Source organism: Molothrus aeneus, unplaced genomic scaffold (genome assembly GCF_037042795.1).
Source record: "Molothrus aeneus isolate 106 unplaced genomic scaffold, BPBGC_Maene_1.0 scaffold_36, whole genome shotgun sequence".
NCBI lineage: Eukaryota > Metazoa > Chordata > Aves > Passeriformes > Icteridae > Molothrus > Molothrus aeneus.
In genome coordinates, this window is record NW_027099027.1 from 2516081 (window position 1) to 2538146 (window position 22066).

Below are 22066 nucleotides of genomic sequence, written 5' to 3' on the forward strand. Positions count from 1 at the left end.
CCATATTTGATCCCAGCCCATATTTGATCCCAGTCTGTGGGGTCCTGCACACACTCCCAGGGTCTGGAATTCCAGTTCCCAGCCAGGAAAAAATGTTCCTGCCCTTGAACTTCCTTCCTATCCCCTCAACAAATTGCAATAAAATTATAACCAAAGAAATAATAATTGAAATTAAATAAATTATAATTAAAAAAATCTCAATTAAACAATTCATATTACAAATATACTAAACACAAAACCAAACACCACTATAATTTCTCAGACATTTCAACCAAACAATTAAACTTTAATAACATCCTTAAGTACTCTTGAAAAATTAAAATTATTTTGAAAAAATTAATTGTGTGTGGGTGGTTTTATTTCAATATTGGTTTTTGGATTGTTTGGGTTAGATGAATTAAAAAATGGGATTTTTATAGGAATTGAATCAGCTGAGAAGGTGGCACTCTGCAAACAGAATTGACTGAAAATAAATGGGACAGAAATCAGTAACTCTGAAAGTTTTATTTGCTATCAAATACAACCCACACAATCCCCATCCCATTGCTCCAAATTGGGATCCCACTTCTCCCAATCTCCTTCCAACCCCATCTCACCCTGGTGGCTGTGGAATGGATTGAGTTTGGCATGGGACTGAGTTTTTTTGAGGAGGGAACAAGGAATTTAAGGTAGGATTGAGCCTTTTTGGGTTAAAATTCAGTTATTTTCAGTGGAATTTGAGTGGTTTTGAGGTGACAGATCGATCCCTCTTGGCTTTTGGAGTAGAGAGAGAGGGAGAAGAGAAAAAAATTAAGGCCAAACAAACGGACAAGCAGCCAGGCGTGTTCCCAACATGGATCACAGGGAATGTGAGTGACCAGGGCTGTGCCCAAAGTGCCTCCTCCAGTGGGGGATGGAGCTGGAGGAGCGCACGAAGCTCTTCCCGCATTCGGGGCACTCACAGGGCTTCCTTTACCGGTGCCTCCGTTGGTGTTGGGTCAAGGTAGAGCTGCAGGAGAAGCTCTTCCCACACTGGGGACACTCGTAGGGCCTCTCCCCTGTGTGGATGCGCCGGTGCCTGACGAGGGTGCAGTTGCGCTTGAATCCCTTCCCACAGTCGGGGCATTGGAAGGGCCTCTCCTCTGTGTGAATCCGATAGTGCTGGAGGAGATGGGAGCTGGTCTGAAACCTCTTCCTGCATTTATCACACTCGTAGGGCCTCTCCCCTGTGTGGATGCGCCGGTGCCTGACAAGGTTGGAGTTGTGCTTGAATCCCTTCCTGCAGTCGGGGCATTGGAAGGGCCTCTCCTCTGTGTGACTCTGATAGTGCAGGAGAAGATGGGAGCTGGTCTGAAAGCTCTTCCCACACTTGGAACACTCATAGGGCCTCTCCCCTGTGTGGGTCCTCTGGTGGCTGATCAGGTGGGAGCTCCGGCTGAAGCTCTTCCCACACTCCCCACACTCATAGGGCCTCTCTCCAGTGTGGATCCTCTGGTGGCTGATCAGGTTGGAGCTCGTGCTGAAGCTCTTCCTACATTCCCCACACTCGTAGGGCTTCTCCCCCGTGTGGATCCTTTGGTGTACGATCAGGTGGGAGCTCCTCCTGAAGCTCTTCCCACACTCCCCACAATCGTAGGGCCGTTCCCCACTGTGGATCCTCTGGTGCTTGATCAGCTCGGAGTTCCACCTGAAGCTCTTCCCACACTCCACGCACGTGTGGGGCTTCTCCCCATCATGGAGCTGCTCATGGAGCACCAGCTCCGAGCTCTGGCTCCATCTCCGGCCGCCTTCCCGGCCCAGGCTGGCTCTTTCCCCCTCACATCCCCGCCATCTGCGTTTGCAGCCCCTCCTCGTGCGGCATCTCCGGGGCTTTTCCTCCCCGTTGGCTTCCTGCGCCGTGGAGCCGCTCAAAACGGCCTCTGCCACCAGGTTCTGCCGTGGGCATTTGTCCTCCCTGCTCTCCATGCTCAGCTCCTGCTCTGGGCGAGGAAGGACAAGGACAGCATGGGATTTGCCTCCGTGCCACAGGCAAGGGCAACGAGATCCCCCCAGGCCGTCTCTGGGGACGCACTGCCCCCTCTTGGCTCTCCCCATTTCGGGATGCCGGGGCTGTTTGGGCTCCCGGGCTCCCTTCTCCCCTCATTCTCTGCTCTGCGCTCAGCGGCTCCAAGGAGTCCCCCCTGCCCCTCTCCAGGCTCTTGAGGCTCCCGCCAATGGCGGCGCTCCCCCCTCTCTGGCCTCCCCACTTTGGCCTCCTGGGGGACACAGGGCTCTGCTCCTCCAGGCTGCCTCTGCCGGCAGCCGCCACCGCCACCCCCGATGTCCCCCCGAGGGGCCTTTTCTGCTCAGCCTTGGACTTCTTCATTCTCCAAACATCCCCCCAAAAACCCAACCCAGGGACCCCCCGGGATATCCGGGCCGGGCTCCCCCTGCCCACTCACCTGCGCCATGGGGGGGGCGATGATCCCACAGGTGGGGGCTGCGAATTCAGGCAGGGATCGAGACCGCGTGGCTCCCACAGCTCAACCTTGATCCGCCTTTGTCCCTCCTCTTCCTCTTCCTCCCGCTCTTCCTCTGTCCTATCTCCACCCCCCTTTGCTCCTCCCCCCTCACCCCGCTTCCTTCACTGCTCTTTCTCCTCCCGCTCCTCCTCTTCCATCCCCCCCCCTCCTCCTCCCCTGTCTTATCCCCACCTCCTGCTCCTCTTTCATACCGCCCCTTCCATTCCTCCCCCTCCTCCTCCCCCCTTACCCGCCTCCTCCTCCCCCTCCATCTCTGCCCTTCCCTCCTCCTCCTCCTCCCCCAGCAGCAGCCACACCCTCGGTGCCCCGTTCCCGCAGCCCGCGGCAGCAGCGGCGATGGAGCCGGGACAGGTCGGCATGGGCAGCGCGGGGCTCTCGGCTGCTCCCAGCCGCTGCGGGCGGGGGGAACCCGGCCCGGGCCAAAGGAGAGGCAAACTGGGCAAACTGGGGGCAGATCACAAAGCTAAGGATGCAGCAGAAAATGGAGCTGAAAGAGTTATGTTAATATTAACTCCAAACGAGGAAATACTGGAAATTCCAAAGTTTAGGGAAGCCAAGAAAAAAGAATTAAACAAGATAGGAAATGAACAAGATAAATCAGGGAAATAGAAACTTCTACATGGAAGACAATTACTTAATAAAATGTGCTTACTAGGAAAATACTAGAAGACGTGCATCAGAAACCCCACTGGCCTACTCAAGCTTTGTGTGATCATTTTTTAAGGAATTTTGGGTGCACTGGGATTTGTGGTGTAGCAAAGCAAGTAACTGAAAGATGCTTAATTTGCCAAAGGATAAATAAAAAGGTGATGAGAAAAACAACATTAGGAGGTCATGAGTTAGCTCGTCGACCATTTCAAAATATCCAAGCAGAAGTTTAGATTTGTTAGGTTCTGGATTTATTTGTAAAAAAACCCATTTAATCTAGAAGAAAGAGAATATGCCATATGTTAGACAGGAGATTTTAGGAGAATAAAAATCTTTGAAGTATCAGAAACACCCGAGGAAAAAAACAAGAAAATAAAAAGGGGAAATGAAAGGGAGGGGAAGAAGAGGAAAAGTCAGAAAGAGAGTGGGATCCTCTGCAGCTCTTGCCCCCTCCGTTCGCGGCCGAGGCGCCTGTCCCGGGTCCCGGCTCGCTGCCCGCCTCAGCTCCGCCTGCCCCGGTTTCCATCCCAGGTGCGGGCTCACTGCCCAGGGCAGCTCCACCTGCCCCGGCGCTGGCGGTGAATTTGTGCGCCCTGGCCCCACTGCCCGGCCCGCGGCCGCTCTGCCGGCCATGCTGGGGAAGATGGGGGTTGCTCTGTCCTGCCGCGTGGGCCGAGGTCACCGCGCCGACCGCACCGAGGGCGGGTCCCAGCCATCCCATCCCCGGCTGCCCTGCCCGTGCCAGCTGCGCTGGGCACCGCCGCTGCTGCCGGGGTCTCCCACCTGCCTTTTCTCTGCCGGGAGCTGCCGGATCAGCCGCCATAAGCCATGTGGGGGCTGCCCACGCTCCGGCTCGGCCTCCACGGGAAGATCCCCCTCTGGCGATTCCGGCAGCAGACCCTGCCCACACTCCGACCGAGCCTCGGCGGGATATCCTCCCCTGACCCCTCCTGCTCTGAGTTACGTCCCCTTGGTAACCACAGCTCCTGCTGTTCAGGGAAAACTCCTCTCTCTACAGGAAGCACCTTATCAAAACACTAGGAGCTCAGTTAAAAGGCAGCCCTCTCCAAATTCTTTCTCAAAACACGGGAGAAAGGCTACAGAAGGTAAAAAAGTGAAAGAGTTAGATGAAGGGATTGCTCTATTGCCGTTAAGAGAAGTTCCCATGGCAGGGATGCGCTGCCCCGCCCCGCGGGAGCCACCGGCGCCCCTGCCGGCCGTGCCCGGAACTGCACCCAAGGGGAAAGCGCCGCAGCCGAAAGGCCGGGACCGGCTCCGGGCTCTGTTTGTTGTCACTGCCGGAGCTGTTTATACACACTACTATTATTATATTATACACACTAGTAAAGAACCGTTATTCCTAATCCCATATCTTTGCCTGAGAGCCCCTTGATTTCACTATCCTAAAAATTAAGAGGGAGGGGTTTGCATTCTCCATTCCAAGAGAGGCTTTTTCTGCCTTCCCAAGCAGACACCTGTCTTGTAAAGCAAGACAAGCACCCACAGGCACTGAGGGGGGCTGCAGGAGGGGCAGAAGAAGGCCCTGCAGCACTTGGGCACAAAGGCCCAGCAGGTGAGTGCAAGAAGGGAGCAGCAAAAGGCCAAGCTGAAGGCAAAGGCCAGGGCAGAGCTCCTACAGCCCCTGAGGGATCAGCCCCAGGGCCCAAGGGGGCCCCAGCACCCAGGGCACGGGCTCGGCCACAAGCACCCGGCAGAGGCATTGCCCTCCTCGGCAGGGCACAGCCCACCCAAACAGCCCCTGGCAAGGAATCAGGGCTCCAGCTGCAGGGCACAAGGACACTGCAAGCAGAGACAGCAGCACCCTCAGGACCAGCAAGTCCACCCCGTGATGGACATGGATTGGCAGGGCTGCCACAGCTCCCATCACACCAGGGACCCTCCACACTGGAGCCCTTGAGAACATTCAGGTGGGTCTGCATTGAGAGGAGGCATTTCCTGATGGACACAGAGGCCTCTCTGAATCTTAGACCTAAAGGGGAAAATAGTAAAGGAATATTTTAATTTTTAAGGGAATGAGTGGGAAAGATGAGCAGGTATGATTTGTTCAACCACTATTAGAAGCTGTGGGGGATAGGTTTGAAATAAATGAATTTCTTTTTCTTCCTCCTGTGATTGTAATTAACTAGGAAGGAGTTTGAGAGCTGGATTTTAATACTGTAAAAAGGGATACAGAGGCTAGTTCTGTTGTACCTCTGTGTCAAAAGTCTGACAAGGCCTATGCTGAAGTGAACCCAGAAGTGTGGGCAGCCCCAGGGAAATACAGAAAATTAGATATGGAGCCTCTACAAATTAAAGCAACCAGGACAAGCAATACCCTGTTCCAAGAGAGGGAAGGAAGGGCTCACAGCCTGGTACTGAGTCCCTGTTAAAGGCAGGGCTTTTGGAGCCAAGGATGTCTCCCTACAACACTCCTATCTTGCCAGTCAACAAACCGGATGGATGGACACAAGGAGGAAACACAGAATTTTCAAGTGTTAAAATTAAGATTAACTGAGGCGAGTGGCCTGGGCCTTCCAGACAGGGAAAAAGAATTTGAATTATAGGTGGACGTTAAACAGGGTCTTGCCAAAGGAATTCTTGTGCTAAAATGTTTAACCCAGTGGCCAGAGAGCAGCCTCATTGTCTGCAGAATTGTGCAGCCACAGCTTCCGTGGGAGCAGAGACCTGAAAACTGATGACAACAGAAGGATCTCCTAGAGTTCAAGTCTGGCATCAAGTTAAAGCTTTGACAACCAAAAGAGCCTCTAAATGGATGAGCAGGGCTCGGTTATTACAGTATGAAACTTGTTCAGTGGCACAGGAGGATTCAGAACTGAGGACAGGGCAAGGGTTTAACCCAGCCTCCTGTTTGAACAGCCTGGAGAGGGGCTGGCAAGGAACCCAGGACTGCACTCAAGGGACAGAGCTCCCGAGCCAGGCTGGGAGAGATTGATGGGACATTCCCTGGCCTGAGGGAGACAATGTGTTTGTGGATGGCTCTGCAAGGGCAGCAGAAGGGAAAAGAGCTACAAGACAGGCTGTTATTAAGGAAGGGGAATCAGACAAAGCGCAGGTCACCGGCCCATGCTCAGCTCAACCCGCGGAGCTGTGGGTGCTTGTAAGAGCCTGGCACTGAAATGCCCTGAGCAGGAAGGCTTCAAAATCTTCTGCTGACACCATGGCACCTAACAGGGGGCAAAAGCAATTCTGACTGCTTCAGCAATCACTGGATCACTTATTAACCTATTGCTGAAACAAATAATTCAAAGATAATGGATTGTGGAAGCAATAGATTCAGATGGGGAACTCATTTTACAGGAAAGACCCTTCAGGGGGTTATGGCAGCTTTAGGAATACAATGGGACCTCCATAACCATTGGCAAGCCCAGAGCTCGGGTTGGGTAGAAAGAATGAATAGGGAAATAAAGAAACACCTTTGGAAGCCGGAGATGGAAACCAAGATGCCATGGGTACAGCTTTTGCCATTGGCTTTGGCAAGAAAAAGAGCCAGACCCAAGGCAGATATTCAATTATCTCCCTTGGAATTCAAGTCTGGAATTCCTTACCTGGGCAATTCTCCACCTAGTGCAGGGTGGAAATAAGGGATGTAAATGTAAGGCAGGCTGTAGCCAGAATCCTGTCTCCTGTGGAATCTCTCCCCCAGGAAGCTGGGCTGGCACAGAGCCTGCCCTGGGACTTTGCTGTTGCCAACACCCAGCCAGGACATCGGCTCCTGCCTAAGGAGTGCAAAGCAGCACCACTGGTGGCCAAGGGGCCCACGCCAAGTGTCCCTGGGGCCAGAAACAGCCGCCAGCACAGCTGAGCACGGGGGGACCCCTCAGCCTGGCCTCAGGGGCTCTGAAGCCCCGGAGATTTGCACTTCCCGCCTGCAGCAGGACCATGGGAGCCGCCCCCGAGCCTGCCCTGAAGGCAACGCAGCAGCAGCCAGGGCTCCACAGCGGGCCAAGCCCCTGGGCCTGCCCACAGATCCTCTGCTCAAACCCTCGGGAATCCCGGCCACCCTCCTCTGGCACCTCCAGCCACTGCGGCCAAGCCTCGCTGCCACTGCTGCAGCTCCAGCGCTGGCTGGGCCTGCACTGCCACAGCTGCTGGGGAGCACCGCGGCACAATTCCACTCTGGGGCTCACTCACACCCACACTCTGGGCTGACTGCGACTGCATTGCTGCAAAATGTACCCATTCTGCTTCTTTTAAATCTTATTTCTCTGCTCGGAAAGGTTTCTCTACTCAAAGGTTTGCCTTTGGGAAAGAAATTTTAAAGGTTTTATTTAAGGGGTTCCCAGTCTGTTCGGATGTTAAACTCATCTCCATTGAGTGGTGGAGATGAGTTTAACATCTGAACAGACTGGGAATAGCCCAAAAGACACCCACAGAGATAACGACGAGCAACAAAACATCAACGCCCCGCAGCAAACAGCAACCAACAGCTGCCCCAGACACTGCCCCCGCACAGCTGGAGACACCTGGTCTGGAAAAGGCTGAGAAGGAAATCCAGGAGTGTGGACGGAATTCACATCAGAGGGGAAGAAATCCGAGTCTAATAGGAAACCAAATACTAAAAACTTACACAACTTGGAAGCAATGAACATTAAAGCAGTGGATTTAGATTGGTTCAGACTACGTAAAGTTTAGGAAAAATCAAGTAAACTGACATGTCATGGAATGATTTTTTCTGCACAGCCGGGCTATGTGTGGATGAAAGTATTTCTGTTGCACATCCTGGCCAGAACCAAGTAATGCCTTGACTCTCTCACACTAAAGAGATTCTTGGAGAGTTTTTGTTTTCCCTACAGTTTCAGTGATAAGATTACAACATGAGAAACATTTTTTATAATAATCCTACTTTATATTGTCAGGTAGGTTTGGGACAGAAGGGTGAGAATCAATTTTTGGTCAGGGTTTTTCCATGTTCGCCTTTATGTTGCATTTTGTAAAATTGAAGAGCTTTAACCGTGATACTTTTAACTCTTAAATAGTTAATACTTTTTTTTAAAAAAGCAGATTCCGGGGGGCCACATGTGACTCACCAGATGGCTGCCCTGGAAGAGAAGCTTTGGTTCTAGTCAGCCAGGAGAGGAGCTTTAGAAATGCAAATGAACCCTGCTGGGCAAAGCCTGGCCAATGTACCTGGGTCTCTTGCCTGGGGCAGGAATTGGGCTGATTCCCCCTGCCCCTCACCCCGAGCTCTGCCTGCTTGCACTGATGGAATTTGCACAGCTCACGGCAGAACCCGGGGTGAGGATATCTGACCCTGCAACAGAAACGGGTGAAGCTGCAAAGGGAAACAGCAAATGGAGAATGTTGGGAAAACTTCACTATAAATAAATGGGGGGGAATCATCCCTCTGCCCACTCCAATGTGTGCTGTCACTGTCTGTGTTATATAGGGTGGATTAGAGCACTGAGATGTTCTTGCTACCACAAGTTCCAGGAAATCAGTTGGGAATCCAAGTATTTGATGATTTAATTAGAGAAAAATGGTCAATTGATGCAGTCCTGGCTGGAGAGAGCGGCCAAAAATGGGCAGAAGATGAACGGCCAGCAGAACAAATCCTACAACACCATGGACCAGCCCCTGGGAACCCAAACCAATTCATATCAGGAGCCACAGAACCCATTTCTAATTTCAGTGGCACCATTAGATTACAAGCTGTCCTCGGAATAACCACCCAGACAGCTCCAGCTCCTGACCTTCCTGCTGAGCAATCCACTGAAATGAGGAACACAACATTTCACCATGGGATGGGATCAGATCATCTGTTAGCAGAGAAAAGAGGAGTTTGTGGAAAATCAAATGACTCAAACTGGTCTTGGCAAATAGATGACAAAGCAAAAGTGGTGAAACAGATAACAAAGGAAACAAAAAAGCAGCTCATGTACCAGTCCAAACGTGGAAAGGATGGGAATGGGACATGGTTTTGTGGTTCCCTGGCAGACCATGGGTTAAACGAATGCTGCTTCTGCTCTGATGTGCTACAGCAACTCTCACCTTTTTACCATGCTCCACACCTTGAGAGTGCAGCTCATTCAGCAGCTGAGCGAGGGGCCAGGGGCTTGAAGATAAGGAAGTAACGGGCGAAACCACCAGCTTCAATAAATGTTATTAATTAACACGGACTGCTGCTCACAGAAAGTCCCGCTAAATTGCTGAACGTCGAGAACAAAAAAGACTTAACAGAGCCGTGAATATCGGCTGTTCTACAAAAGTGGGGGTGCACATTAACGAGGACGTGCAGTTGGCAGATCGGGAGGTCTGAACCTTCCAAGTACCTCAGGCAGTGGGCAAAGGGAGAGGGAGATGAGCCGGGAAAATGAGGATAAAAAGGAGGCTGCGAACTACAACAATGGCAGCGAGCGCACGGCAAATGCCCCACGGCCTCTCCCTCTGCTCAGCAATAAAGTCACTTGTACAGGACTCCTCTGTCTCCTCGGGGCACAGAAACCTCCGGCCACGTGAATTTCCCCGCACAGCCGCGGGCACGGGGCAGCCGCCTCTGTCCCAGCCACAGGAACCGGGCCGAGCCAGCGCTGCTCCGGCAGCGGCTCCTGCCGAGGCAGCGGCCGCAAGGAGACCGCGGGCAGCCGCTCCCGCAGCGCCCTCACGGCAGCGGCACCACGGGCCGGACACGGCACAAGGAACCCGCCTGAGCCCCCTGCCGCCCCCGAGGCCCGCAGCGAGCCCCGAGCCCCCGCACAACCCAGCGCGGCTCCCACCTGCGCTGCGGCCGCCTCCCAGCTCCGCCGCCGCCTCACCGGTGGGTCCCGGTCGCTCCCAGTATGGTCCAAATCACTCCCGGTAGGATCCCAGTTGCCCCCGACACGGTCCCAGCGGCTCCCAGTCATGCCCTGTATGGTTCCTTTCACTCTCAGTCCCTCTCAGTAAGAGCCCAGTGTGGCTCCAGTCACTTCCAGTATGAGCCCGGTCACACCTTACCCGATGCCATTTGCCCCCGCTGTGGTCCCAGTTGCTCCCAGTATAAGTCCAGTCACCTCCAGTTTGATCCCAGTTACTCCCAGACACTCCCAGTACTATGCCAGCGTCCTAGGGTGATGTTATGATGCTTGTATCCCCATTCATGTGTTCTGTTAATGTTGGATATTATGTTCTGTACCTTTAAGACCGGCTCTGAAGAGGGAAAGTTTTGGTTTGGTTTTCTTATCAGCCTGGCGGGACACAGAGACTGCAGCTTTGGCTTTTGCTGCTTTTGCTTTTCGCTTTGCTCTCTCGCTCTTGCTTGCTTCGCTTCTGCTTGCTTTTGCTCATTAGCTAGTTTAGCTAAACTGTCCAATTTCTTCCTGGACTGTTTCTCCTTTCCTTTTTCTGACCATTTCGAACCTGCTCCGGACTGGGACCTGGGAAACTCCAAAATCCTGCACCTTCTGGCCTGCAGCAGCAGCCCCAGCGCCGGAGGGACTGAGAACAGAGTGACCACCCCCAAGAGAGACTTTCTGAATTTGTCATCCTTTTCAGAGTGTTGCCATCCGGTATTGTTCATTTTGTGTGCTGGGGGGTGCTGTGCCTGTTAAATAAACAGGTTCTTTCCACTCCTCTCCGAGGAATCCTTCCCGAACCGGTTGGGGGGAGGGACCGTGTGGGTTTGCTTACTGGAGGGGCCCTAATTTGGAAATTCTCCTCCAAATTTGCCCTAAACCACGACAAAATCTTGGCGCCCAACGCTGGGCTCGAGAGAGTGAGTGGAAAAACCCTGTTTTGAGTGTATTTTGGTTGCCATTACTCTCTGTTTGTTTGAAGCAGTTAATAGCCATGCTTTTTGAATTCATGATGAGTGTTGGGGTGAAGGCTTGCATGTGCTTCTGGTCCCTAGGGTTTTTCGAGATTTTAATACCTCTGTGGTCCCTAGGTTTATTTTCCTATCCTGAAATAGTTCTAGTATTGTCCCTCATACGTAGTTTTTACAGTAGAGGGGCAGTGACCAGAATAGCTATCCTGCTGGGCTTGATGGCAATGATGTGCAAGAAGTTTATAAACATGTTGGGGTCTGCTCCAGGTATGAATGGTTCTTGGCTATGGTTATTCGTCCAGTTTGTTAGAGGAGGAGCAGCAGGGAATGAGGCTTTTCAGCCTTTGCTTTCCTTCTTCTCCTATGAATCGGTTGCATCAGTAGTAAAGGATGTTCAGTTTCCCCTGAATGTTAAAGAAACCATCTTTCTTGTATTCAGTCTGGTAGCCTTCTTCTATACAGTCTGCTGTTTCTCCAGAATGAGGGCTGAGATTTCTAGACAGACTGATGAGGCCCCTGACTCAGGAGTAGAGCCAGGCGTGGAACATCCTGAGGGGTGTGGGAAATGGGAGGATATGGGCCAAATCCTGAAGGAATTCTCTGACCCTATAGTCTGGGATTTTCCCCATAAACAAATTCAGAACCCAGCTGAGGTGGGGAAATATCTGAAAGAGAAATACCAGGATGAGCCTAAGGAGAGAAAGGGCACTGCAGTGAGCTGGGCCCTGGCATATGCTTATTGCACTCTGTTGGAGACTGTAGGACAGCAGACGGAGGCAGGGGGGCAGGGAGATAAATCAGCAGCTGTCCCAGTCCCTCAGGCTGCAGCCAACACCCCAGGCTCAAAGCCAGCAGCCAAACCAGATAGCGAGCCTAAGCCAGCAGCTAAACCAATGGCTGCTGCTACCAGTACCAGAAGTGGGAAATGCACAGACAAGACCAATCGACCAGTCGATGATGATGATGATGATGATGATGCAGGAGAAGGAACCTCAATGCCTCCTGACATAAAATCAGGAGTCAAAGCAGCAGGTGCAAGACCAGATGCAAATATTGAGTCCTTTTCCCTGAAGGACCTTCGTGGCTTACGGAAGGATTACACCCGACGACCTGATGAATCCATAATTTGTTGGTTAGTCCGTCTCTGGGATGCTGCAGGCGAAGCTACAATTCTGGATGGCACGGAAGCGAGGCATTTGGGATCCCTGTCACATGATCCTGTCATTGACCAAGGAATGATGAGGGGGGCAAACCCTCACAGCCTCTGGGCACGGGTCTTGGAAAGTGTTGCACAAAGATACCTGTGTGCAGATGATCTTTCTATGCAACAGACACAGTGGAAGGCCATAGAGCAAGGGATCCAACGCCTGAGAGAGATGGCAGTGGCAGAGATTATCTTCTCAGATGATGTGACAACTAGGAACCCAGACCTGGTGCCATGCACATCTGTGATGTGACGGAAACTTGTGCAACTTGGGCCACACGAATATGCTTCTGCCCTAGCCATAATGAAGCGGGATGAGAGGGATGAGACTGTGCTGGATATGGCAAGGAAGCTCCGAGCATATGCAGATGCTGTGCATGGCCCAACACATGCCAGAATTGCAGCGGTAGAAACACGTCTGCAGAACTTAGAGGATAAGATAGAAGAGAATCATAAGAAGCTCAGAGAGGAGATTAAAGAAGACCTTCTCCAAATCTCGGCAGTACAGATCAGAGGTTCTGGTATCCAAGGCAGACGTTCCCCAGATGGCCAGAGAAGGTACACCCCACGAACAGAGCTGTGGTTCTACCTGCGTGACTGTGGAGAAAACATGAGGAGGTGGGATGGAAAACCTACTGCTGTTCTGGCACGACGGGTGCGTGAATTGAAGGAAGCCACCAGGAAGAAAGCAGCTCCAGTTGCCCGTAGCCGAACCACCAGGTATGATGCTGATGATGCCATGTCTGATCCCCTTGAAGGAACATCCAAGACATTTGCCCAGGGAAAGAAGGATAACCAGGCTTAGAGGGGCCCTGCCTCTAGCCAGGTAGAGGCCAGGGAAAATCGTGTTTTCTGGTCTGTGTGGATTCGTTGGCCTGGCACATTGGAACCACAAGAGTATAAAGCTTTGGTTGATACTGGTGCTCAATGTACATTAATCCCATCGAGACATGTGGGGACAGAGTCTGTTTCTATTGCTGGTGTGACAGGAGGATCCCAGGATTTCACTTTGGTGGAAGCTGATGTGAGCCTGACTGGGAATGAGTGGAAGAAACATCCTATTGTGACTGGCCCAGAGGCCCCATGTTTTTTGGGCATAGACTACCTTCGAAGTGGGTATTTCAAAGACCCAAAAGGACTCAAGTGGGCATTTGGGATAGCTGCTGTAGAGACAGAGGGCATCCAGCAATTGAACACCTTGCCTGGGCTGTCTGAGAATCCATCTGCAGTAGGACGCCTGATGGGAGAACAGCAACAAGTGCCAATTGCCACCTCCATAGTGCATCGACGACAGTATAGAACCACTCGAGATGCTGTGATCCCCATCCATAAGATGATCCGAGAGCTGGAGAGCCAAGGGGTGGTCAGCAAGACCCACTCACCCTTCAACAGCCCCATTTGGCCTGTGCGAAAATCTGAAGGAGAATGGAGATTGACTGTGGACTACCGTGCATTGAATGAGGTGACTCCACCACTGAGTGCTGCCGTGCCAGACATATTAGAGCTCCAGTACGAGCTTGAGTCCAAGGCAGCGAGGTGGTTCACCACTATAGACATTGCCAATGCATTTTTCTCCATTCCTCTGGCAGCAGAATGCAGGCCTCAGTTTGCCTTCACCTGGAGGGGCGTGCAGTACACCTGGAAGCGACTGCCCCAGGGATGGAAGCACAGTCCCACCATCTGCCATGGACTGATCCAGACTGCACTGGAAAGGGGTGAGGCTCCAGAACATCTGCAGTATATTGATAACATCCTTGTGTGGGGAAGACAGCAGCAGAAGCGTTTGAGAAAGCGGAGAAAATCATCCAGATTCTCCTAAAAGCTGGCTTTGCCATCAAGAAGAGCAAAGTCAAGGGACCTGCTCAAGAGATCCAGTTTCTGGGAGTGAAGTAGCAAGACGGACAGCGTCAGATTCCTACAGACGTCATCAACAAGATCACAGCAATGTCTCCACCCACCAATAAGAAAGAGACACAAGCTTTCCTGGGTGCCATAGGCTTTTGGAGGATGCACATTCCTGAGTACAGTCAGATCGTGAGCCCTCTCTACCTGGTCACCCGCAAGAAGAACACTTTCCACTGGGGCCCGGAGCAGCAACAAGCCTTTGCCCAGATCAAGCAGGAGATTGCTCATGCAGTTGCCCTTGGCCCAGTTAGGACAGGACCAGATGTGAAGAACATGCTCTATTCTGCAGCCGGGAACCATGGCTTGTCCTGGAGCCTTTGGCAGAAGGTGCCTGGGGAGACTCGGGGTCGACCACTGGGATTCTGGAGCTGAAGTTACAGAGGCTTTGAGGCCAACTGCACTCCCACAGAGAAGGAAATCTTGGTTGCCTATGAAGGAGTCCAGGCTGCCTCAGAGGTGATTGGTACAGAAGCACAACTCCTCCTGGCACCCCGACTACCGGTGCTGGGGTGGATGTTCAAAGCAAAGGTTCCCTCTACGCACCATGCCACCAGTGCTACATGGAGTAAATGGATTGCTGTTATCACACAGCGCGCCCATCTTGGAAACCTGAATCACCCTGGGATTCTGGAAATAATTACAAACTGGCCGGAAGGTGAAAACTTTGGTCTCACTGATGAAGGGGAACAAGAAGTGACACAGGCTGAAGAAGCCCCACCATACAACCAACTGCCAGCAGAAGATACACGATATGCTCTTTTTACTGATGGTTCTTGCCGCACTGTGGGAATGAACCGGAAGTGGAAAGCAGCCGTATGGAGCCCCACACGACAGGTTGCACAAGCTACCGAAGGAGAAGGTGGATCAAGTCAACTTGCAGAACTCAAAGCCGTTCAACTGACCCTGGACATTGCTGAGAGAGAGAAGTGGCCAAAGCTCTACCTCTACACTGATTCATGGATGGTAGCCAATGCTCTGCGGGGATGGCTGGAGAGGTGGAAAGAGGCCAACTGGCCGCGTAGGGGAAAGCCAATCTGGTCTGCTAATGACTGGAAAGATATTGCTACCAGGGTAGATAAGCTGCCTGTGAAAGTCCACCATGTAGTTGCCCACGTTCCCAAGAGTCAGGCTAATGAGGAACACTGAAACAACGAGCAGGTAGATCAGGCAGTAAAAATAGAGGTGTCAAAGATAGACTTAGATTGGCAACACAAGGGGGAGTTGTTCCTAGCTGGATGGGCCCATGATGCCTCAGGCAATCAGGGCAGGGATGCCACCTATAAGTGGCTACAAGACTGTCGCAGACAGCTTTTCATTAAAAATCCATCTTTAGAATTTTTTCTTTCTGAGAAGCTGAGAGGCCTCAGAAACAAAATGTAAACAATGGTTATCTGCTGCTGTGGAACGCAACAGGTGGATCCGTGATTGGTCTCGTGTGGATGTTTGGAATAAGTGACCAGTCATGGCAGTCTCTGTCCGAGCCACAGACCTTTGTTTTCATTCTTTTCCTTTCTATTCTTAGCTTAGCTAGCCTTCTGAGATGAAACTTTTCCTTCTATTCTTTTTAGTATAGTTTTAATGTAATATCTATCATAAAATAATAAATCAAGCCTTCTGAACATGGAGTCAACATTCTCGTCTCTTCCCTCACCTGAAAACCCCTGTGACCACGGTCACAGATGGTGACCCTGAGTGACTGAGGGAGATTCATCACTTGGTGAGAGCCCAGAGGAGCTGCTACACTGGGTAAACCCCAAGTGTGTGGCATTGATGGTCACCTCACAAGTGACCACAGAAGTGGATTCTAGCCAGGAGCTGAAGAACTGAAGATCCTGATTTGGACAGGGTTCACAGCAAGGCTGACCACAAAGGGAACCTTCTGAAAAGCCTCCAGAAAAGATGTCCGGAAAGCCTAGCAGCACCATGCAGCTGGCCAGAGAGTGCTGGACACTGTCACAAGGTTCTGTTAGCTTTTCCCCTCCTGAAAATGCTGCCCTTCGCAGATTGTGGCTGCAAATGTGGGGGAGGGTCCCCACAGAGGCAGAGGTTCATTTCTCCCCTTCAGAGGAGAAACTTATTGCCCTCTGACAAAAATAGGGTGAAGAGGACAGAATTCCTATGGTAGAGAGACATTTCTATGCGTTTTTTTGATGGGCAAAGCTCTATGGGTTTTTTATGAATGTGCTCTATGCCCTTGATATGTTCATATGGGAATGCATGGAATCCATTTTTGAAGCCGCCTTGGACCGTGGACTGGGGTAGCCCAGGATTTATCCCGGGTTCAGGACGCTCTTCCTGGTCTTGAAACGGAGAGCAGCGTCCTTTCAGTGGATTGCTGATTGCAGGGGGCAAGCCCCATTCCCCCCAGTTCTCACGGGAGAAGACCCTTTGGAGGGGGACGATCTGCTGCTTCCCAGCCCCGCTGACTCGCAGCGGGGGGTGAGATTTTGCCTGCAGCCAAAGTTGTTTTTTTCCTGCGTCTTTGGAGCATGCTCGGACGGAGCCATTTTTCCCCCCCTCGTTACCCTCAGGGGGGGTCTGAGTGGGCTGTGCCCCCCGCCCGGCCCCACAGGCACCGCCCCGCCCAGCCCATAGACCCTGCCCTGCTCAGCACCGCGGGTGGCACCGGTCCTCGGGGCCCCGCCTGCCGAGCCCGCAGGGCCACCCCAGCCCGCCCCGCGGGTGCGTGCGGCCCCTCCAGCCGGTGTCCCTCCAGCAGAGCCTGTGGGGTCTCCGGCTGCAGCGGCCCTGCCTGCGCCTGCGCGGCCGATCTCAGCAGCACCGCTTCCCGCGGCCGCGCCTGTGCTGCAAGGCAACGCACTCAGCGACGACAGCGACCGGCAAGCGGTGCCGCCCCCCCCGGCTGTTCCGCCACCTCCCGTGCGGACTCCGCCGGATTTTGCGATTGCGCTTCTGCGGCCGATCCCAGAGCCAGGGGCAGAAGCTGCTGCCGACCCCGTGCTGTCCCCGCCATCCCCTCCCGCAGGGACAGAGCTCGCGCCTGTGCTGCCACTCCCGGAGCTGAGCGACACAACAGCAGCATTGTCCCGTGCACCCCTGCTGCCCCCACCGGCCGCCCTGGCGGTTCTGCCGCCTTTGGGGACTTTGTCCTCTGTGTCTGCGTCAGAGGCTGTCCTGGAACCGGTGGCATGTCCAAGCTCGGACCGTCCTGAGCCGTTTGCCCCTGCGAGAGCGGCTGCGGCGGCCGGCCTCTCCTGTGGAGGAGGCGTAGCTCGGTAGCTGAGTGCAGGCGCAGCCCGACTGCCTGCTTTCAAACTCAGCGTTTTTGGCAGGTTGGTGGGTGTTCGGTCGGTGGTTCCCCCCTTGCGGGTTCCAGGGGTGCCTGCCGTCCCCCGTGCATCCCAGTGGCCAGGGGGAGGTGGCTCCCGAAAGTTCTGCCTCTGGTCCCCAGACTGGGAGGCAGATGGAAGGAACACCTTTTGCATTTGCATTGCAGAGGCAGAGGGAACAGCGGAAAGCGACCGTCGCTCGCTTGCTGTGGGGACAAAACATCCCCAGATCCGAGATGATGATTCTCGGGACAGCTTCTCTTCCCCCACTGCTGGTATGGGCCAGTGGTTCGGGGAGGAGGAAGCGTTTGGTCACTCATTCTGCCATTGCATTGGCAGCAGGGTGCAGGTTTGTGAGAACACAGACCCCACCTGGCGGGCTGGGCCTGGGCTGCTTGGCTCAGTTCCCCGGGCCAGGGCCACCGCCCAGCCGGCTCTTGGGCTTGGGGCCTTTGCTTGCCCCATCAGGTCCTGGGCCACCGTTTTGTGGGCCAGGTCTGGGGTTCCTGATCCTTCCAAGAGGGCCAGGGCTCCCCAGGGCCTCTCAGGCTCTCTGCTGCTGCTGCTCTTTCCGAAGGAAAAAAAAAATAAATAAAAAGAATTGAAAGAGCTAGTAGCAGCTCAAAAGCACTGAAGAGTGAAAAATTAGCTTCAGCCCAAGTGGTTCAATAAAGTGGCCAAGACATTCCTGAAATTTTCTCAAAATTGTTTGATGACTGTCAATGGATTTCTGATAACTATTGATGGATTCTCTCTAGCAATTTGTTGTTTCAGGATTCTGCAACCTGTTTCAGGACCAAAAGGGACTTTCAGAGATGTCAAAGAGGAACGTCTTCAGTCAATGGAGTTTTTCTGAAACTCAGCTGTTCAGACTTGAACTTTCTTTGCATTGTTTTTGCATTTTCTTATATTGTAAGATTGTTTTAGTGATATGATCGAATTTTATGTTCTACAGGTGAAGAATTTCCTTGATCATTCCACATCAGCACTTGATTGAGGCTTTGATTGGCAACAGATAACCTGTCAAGTGTTTGTTCTTTCTTCTGCATGAGTCGAGCAGAAAGAATTACAAACACTTTTTTTTTAATTTAACTAAAATAAAAAAAAGGTGACATGTCGCTGACATCTATTTATGAAAAATCCTTTCCTTAGGATTTTTTCTCCTGAAAAGCTGAGAGGCCTCAGGAACAAAATGTAAACAATGGTTATCTGCTGCTGTGGAGTTTTGAAGAGCTGCAAGTGGCCAATCTGCCTGCAACAAGCACCATTCCACGGGCTCTTGTCACCTTTCCCGACACGGCTGCTGCAGCTCATGGAGGGTAAAGCCCTGGAGGCTCCTTATGGGCGGTTATGGACGATTGCAGGCAGCGCCTCCATGCCCTGGATCAGCGGTGCCCACTCCTGGGAACCCCCACGTGTTCCAGTTTCTGTGAAGCTGCCTGTGAAAAACACGTTCACTCTCCTGTGAAAATGTACAAAGTTTAATAAGGGACAATGGGAGACCAGGACCATGGAGCAAAGGTTATTACGGCTGGGTGCCTCTTGGCACTCAGCCAGGAGCACCCTGTTACCTTCGGGGATCCCCTGAAATACCTTTCCCCTTACATCAGCCTGGTGCATATTCATAGACCCTCATGCATATCCATAAACTACTTTACATATTCCAGGAATGATTTTACATGGCCCCTCCCTGGGTCTGCCTTTTCAGAGCATGTGTGTTTCTTGGCTCTGGTTTTGGCTCCTTCTCTTTATCACCTCCAGGTTTTGGGCCTTGGTGCACTCTGCCTTCAGACGGGGAGTGCTGATAGTTGGCAGATCTGTACAGGTGTCCTCATCCTGTGTGCATTGGATGTTATCCCACCCAAGCAGGCACTTTAGCACAAGCAGCCTTTTAACAAGCTTAATTAATGACAGAAATAAAAACTATAGAACAAAGTTACTTTCAGAAACAGTCCCAGCCCATATTTGAGCCCAGTCCGTGTGGTCCCAGTCCATAGGATCACAGTCCATACAGTCCCAGTCCATACAGTCCCAGTCCATATTTGATCCCAGTCTGTGTGGTCCTGATCCATATGGTCCCAGTCCCTGGGATCCCAGTCCAAGTGATCCCAGTGTGTGTGGTCCCAGTCCATAGGATTCCAGTCCATTCAGTCCCAGTCCATATTTGATCCCACTCCAGGCTATTCCAGTCTGGAGGGTTCTGATCCACAGGATCCCCATCGACGTGATCCCAGTCCAGGTGATCCCAGCCCATATTTGATCCCAGTCCAGGTGATCCCAGTCTGTGTGGTCCTGATCCATATGGTCCCACTTTGTGGAGTCCCAACCCATAGGATCCCAGTCCATATTTGATCCCAGCCCATATTTGATCCCAGTCTGTGGGGTCCTGCACACACTCCCAGGGTCTGGAATTCCAGTTCCCAGCCAGGAAAAAATGTTCCTGTCCTTGAACTTCCTTCCTATCATCTTAAAAAAATTAGAATGACATTATAAATAAATAAATAATAATTAGAATAAATAATTAGAATGAAAATGAAATATAGTAATTTCAACTCTTACTTACAATACTCCAATAATGATTCAAGCCAAAAAACAAGAACTATAACATTACCAATAAATATAAATAAATTATATACCAACCTTTGAAAGTTTTAACTCGATGGCTAATATACTTGAGATAAAAAATATCTAAAAAACTAACATACAATCTAACACACCTTAGTAAAAATTCATATTACAAATATACTAAACACAAAACCAAACACCACTATAATTTCTCAGACATTTTAACCAAACAATTAAACATTAATAATATCCTTAGGTACTCCTAAAAAATTAAAACTATTTTTAAAAATTTAATTTTGTGTGGGTGGTTTTATGTTGATATTGGTTTTTGGATTGTTTGCGTTAGATGATTTAAAAAAGGAATTGAATCAGCTGAGAAGGTGGCACTCTGCAAACAGAACTGACTGAAAATGGACGGGACAGAATCAGTAACTCAGAAAGTTTTATTTGCTATCAAATACATCCCACACACCCAGGCACACACAATCCCCATCCCACTGCTCCAAATTGAGATCCCACTTCTCCCAGTCTTCTCCCAACTCAATTTCACTCTGGCAGCTGTGGAACGGAGTGAGTTTGGCCTGAGACCGAGTTTTTGTGAGGAGGGAACAAGCAATCTGAGGTGGAATTGAGCCTTTTTGGATTAAAATTCAGGTATTTTCAGTGGGATTTGAATGGTTTTGAGGTGACAGATCGATCACTCCTGACCCATTGGTGTTGGGTCAAGTGAGAGCTGCTGGAGAAGCTCTTCCCACACTGGGGACACTCGTAGGGCCTCTCCCCAGTGTGGATCTTTTGGTGGCAGATCAGGTGGGAATGGCGGCAGAAGCTCTTCCCACACTCCCCACACTCATGGGGCCGTTCCCCATCATGGATCCTCTGGTGCCCATCAGGGCACAGCTCCGCCTGAAGCTCTTCCCACACTCAGAACACTCATAGGGCTTCTGACCATGTGGATCCTCTGGTGGCTGATCAGGCTGGAGCTCTGCCTGAAGCTCTTCCCACACTCCCCACACTCGTAGGGCCGTTCCCCAGTGTGGATCCTCTGGTGCCTGATCAGGTGGCAGTTCCACCTGAAGCTCTTCCCACACTCCACGCATGTGTGGGGCTTCTCCCCATCATGGAGCTGCTCATGGAGCACCAGCTCCGAGCTCTGGCTCCATCTCCGGCCGCCTTCCCGGCCCAGGCTGGCTCTTTCCCCCTCACATCCCCGCCATCTGCATTTGCAGCCCCTCCTCGTGCGGCATCTCCGGGGCTTTTCCTCCCCGTTGGCTTCCTGCGCCGTGGAGCCGCTCAAAACGGCCTCTGCCACCAGGTTCTGCCGCGGGCATTTGTCCTCCCTGCTCCCCATGCTCAGCTCCTGCTCTGGGCGAGGAAGGACAAGGACAGCATGGGATTTGCCTCCGTGCCACAGGCAAGGGCAACGAGATCCACCCAGGGCTGTGCTGCAGCCGGGGGCCGTGCTGGGCTGGGAGATGGAGCAGCACAGAGGGGAAAGGGGCACTGACTTCCTCCTTACCTGCCTCAGTGTCCCGGAGCATCTTCCTCTTCCTCGCAGCCTCCCAGGGGTTGGAAATGGGAAATCCTGGTTTGGGGAAAACAAGGGATGAGCACGGTGAAACTGAAGACCTAAGAAGAATTAAAAAAAAAAATAGGAAATAAAGAAGAAACAAGAAGCATAAGAAGGGTTTAGGCCAGAGAAGTGATCTTTCCAAAGCTGGGCAAGGAAAGCTTCTTGATTCTGCAGGATCTTAGACTTGCGGATGATAAATGCATTTTTGTTTGGTTCAATTCTGACTTTGGCTTTCAGCATGTGATGATTTTTAACCAAAAATATGCCAGAAACTGAGCTGCACTTTTGCTATCCAGCACAGGCTCCCCCCAAATCCTCTCTACAGCATCACTCTGAGCTCTCAGTAGTGCTGTTTTAGGCATAGAAACATTTGGTGTGTGCAGGTGCTGACAAAAACAGTGGGGAAGTCACAGGCTAGGCTCCAACAACTTGAAAGCTCTGTTTTACAGTGATCACAGTGACCTTCCATGGGTGAGAGAGAGGAGGTTTGAACCTCTTCAAAACTTCCACTCCACCTGCAGTTTCCCAAAGAGGAAGATCTCCCTGGGAGACTCGCACAGGGTGAAACACTCTCACTGCAGCTGAGGGCAGAGGTTGTGTTTAAACAGGAGGGTGAGG

General features: G+C 51.8%; 1 pseudogene; it reads right to left on the reverse strand.

The window, feature by feature from the left end:
* Positions 1-22066, reverse strand: part of LOC136570728 (uncharacterized) — a 2607743-nt pseudogene that overhangs the window by 2494314 nt on the left and 91363 nt on the right.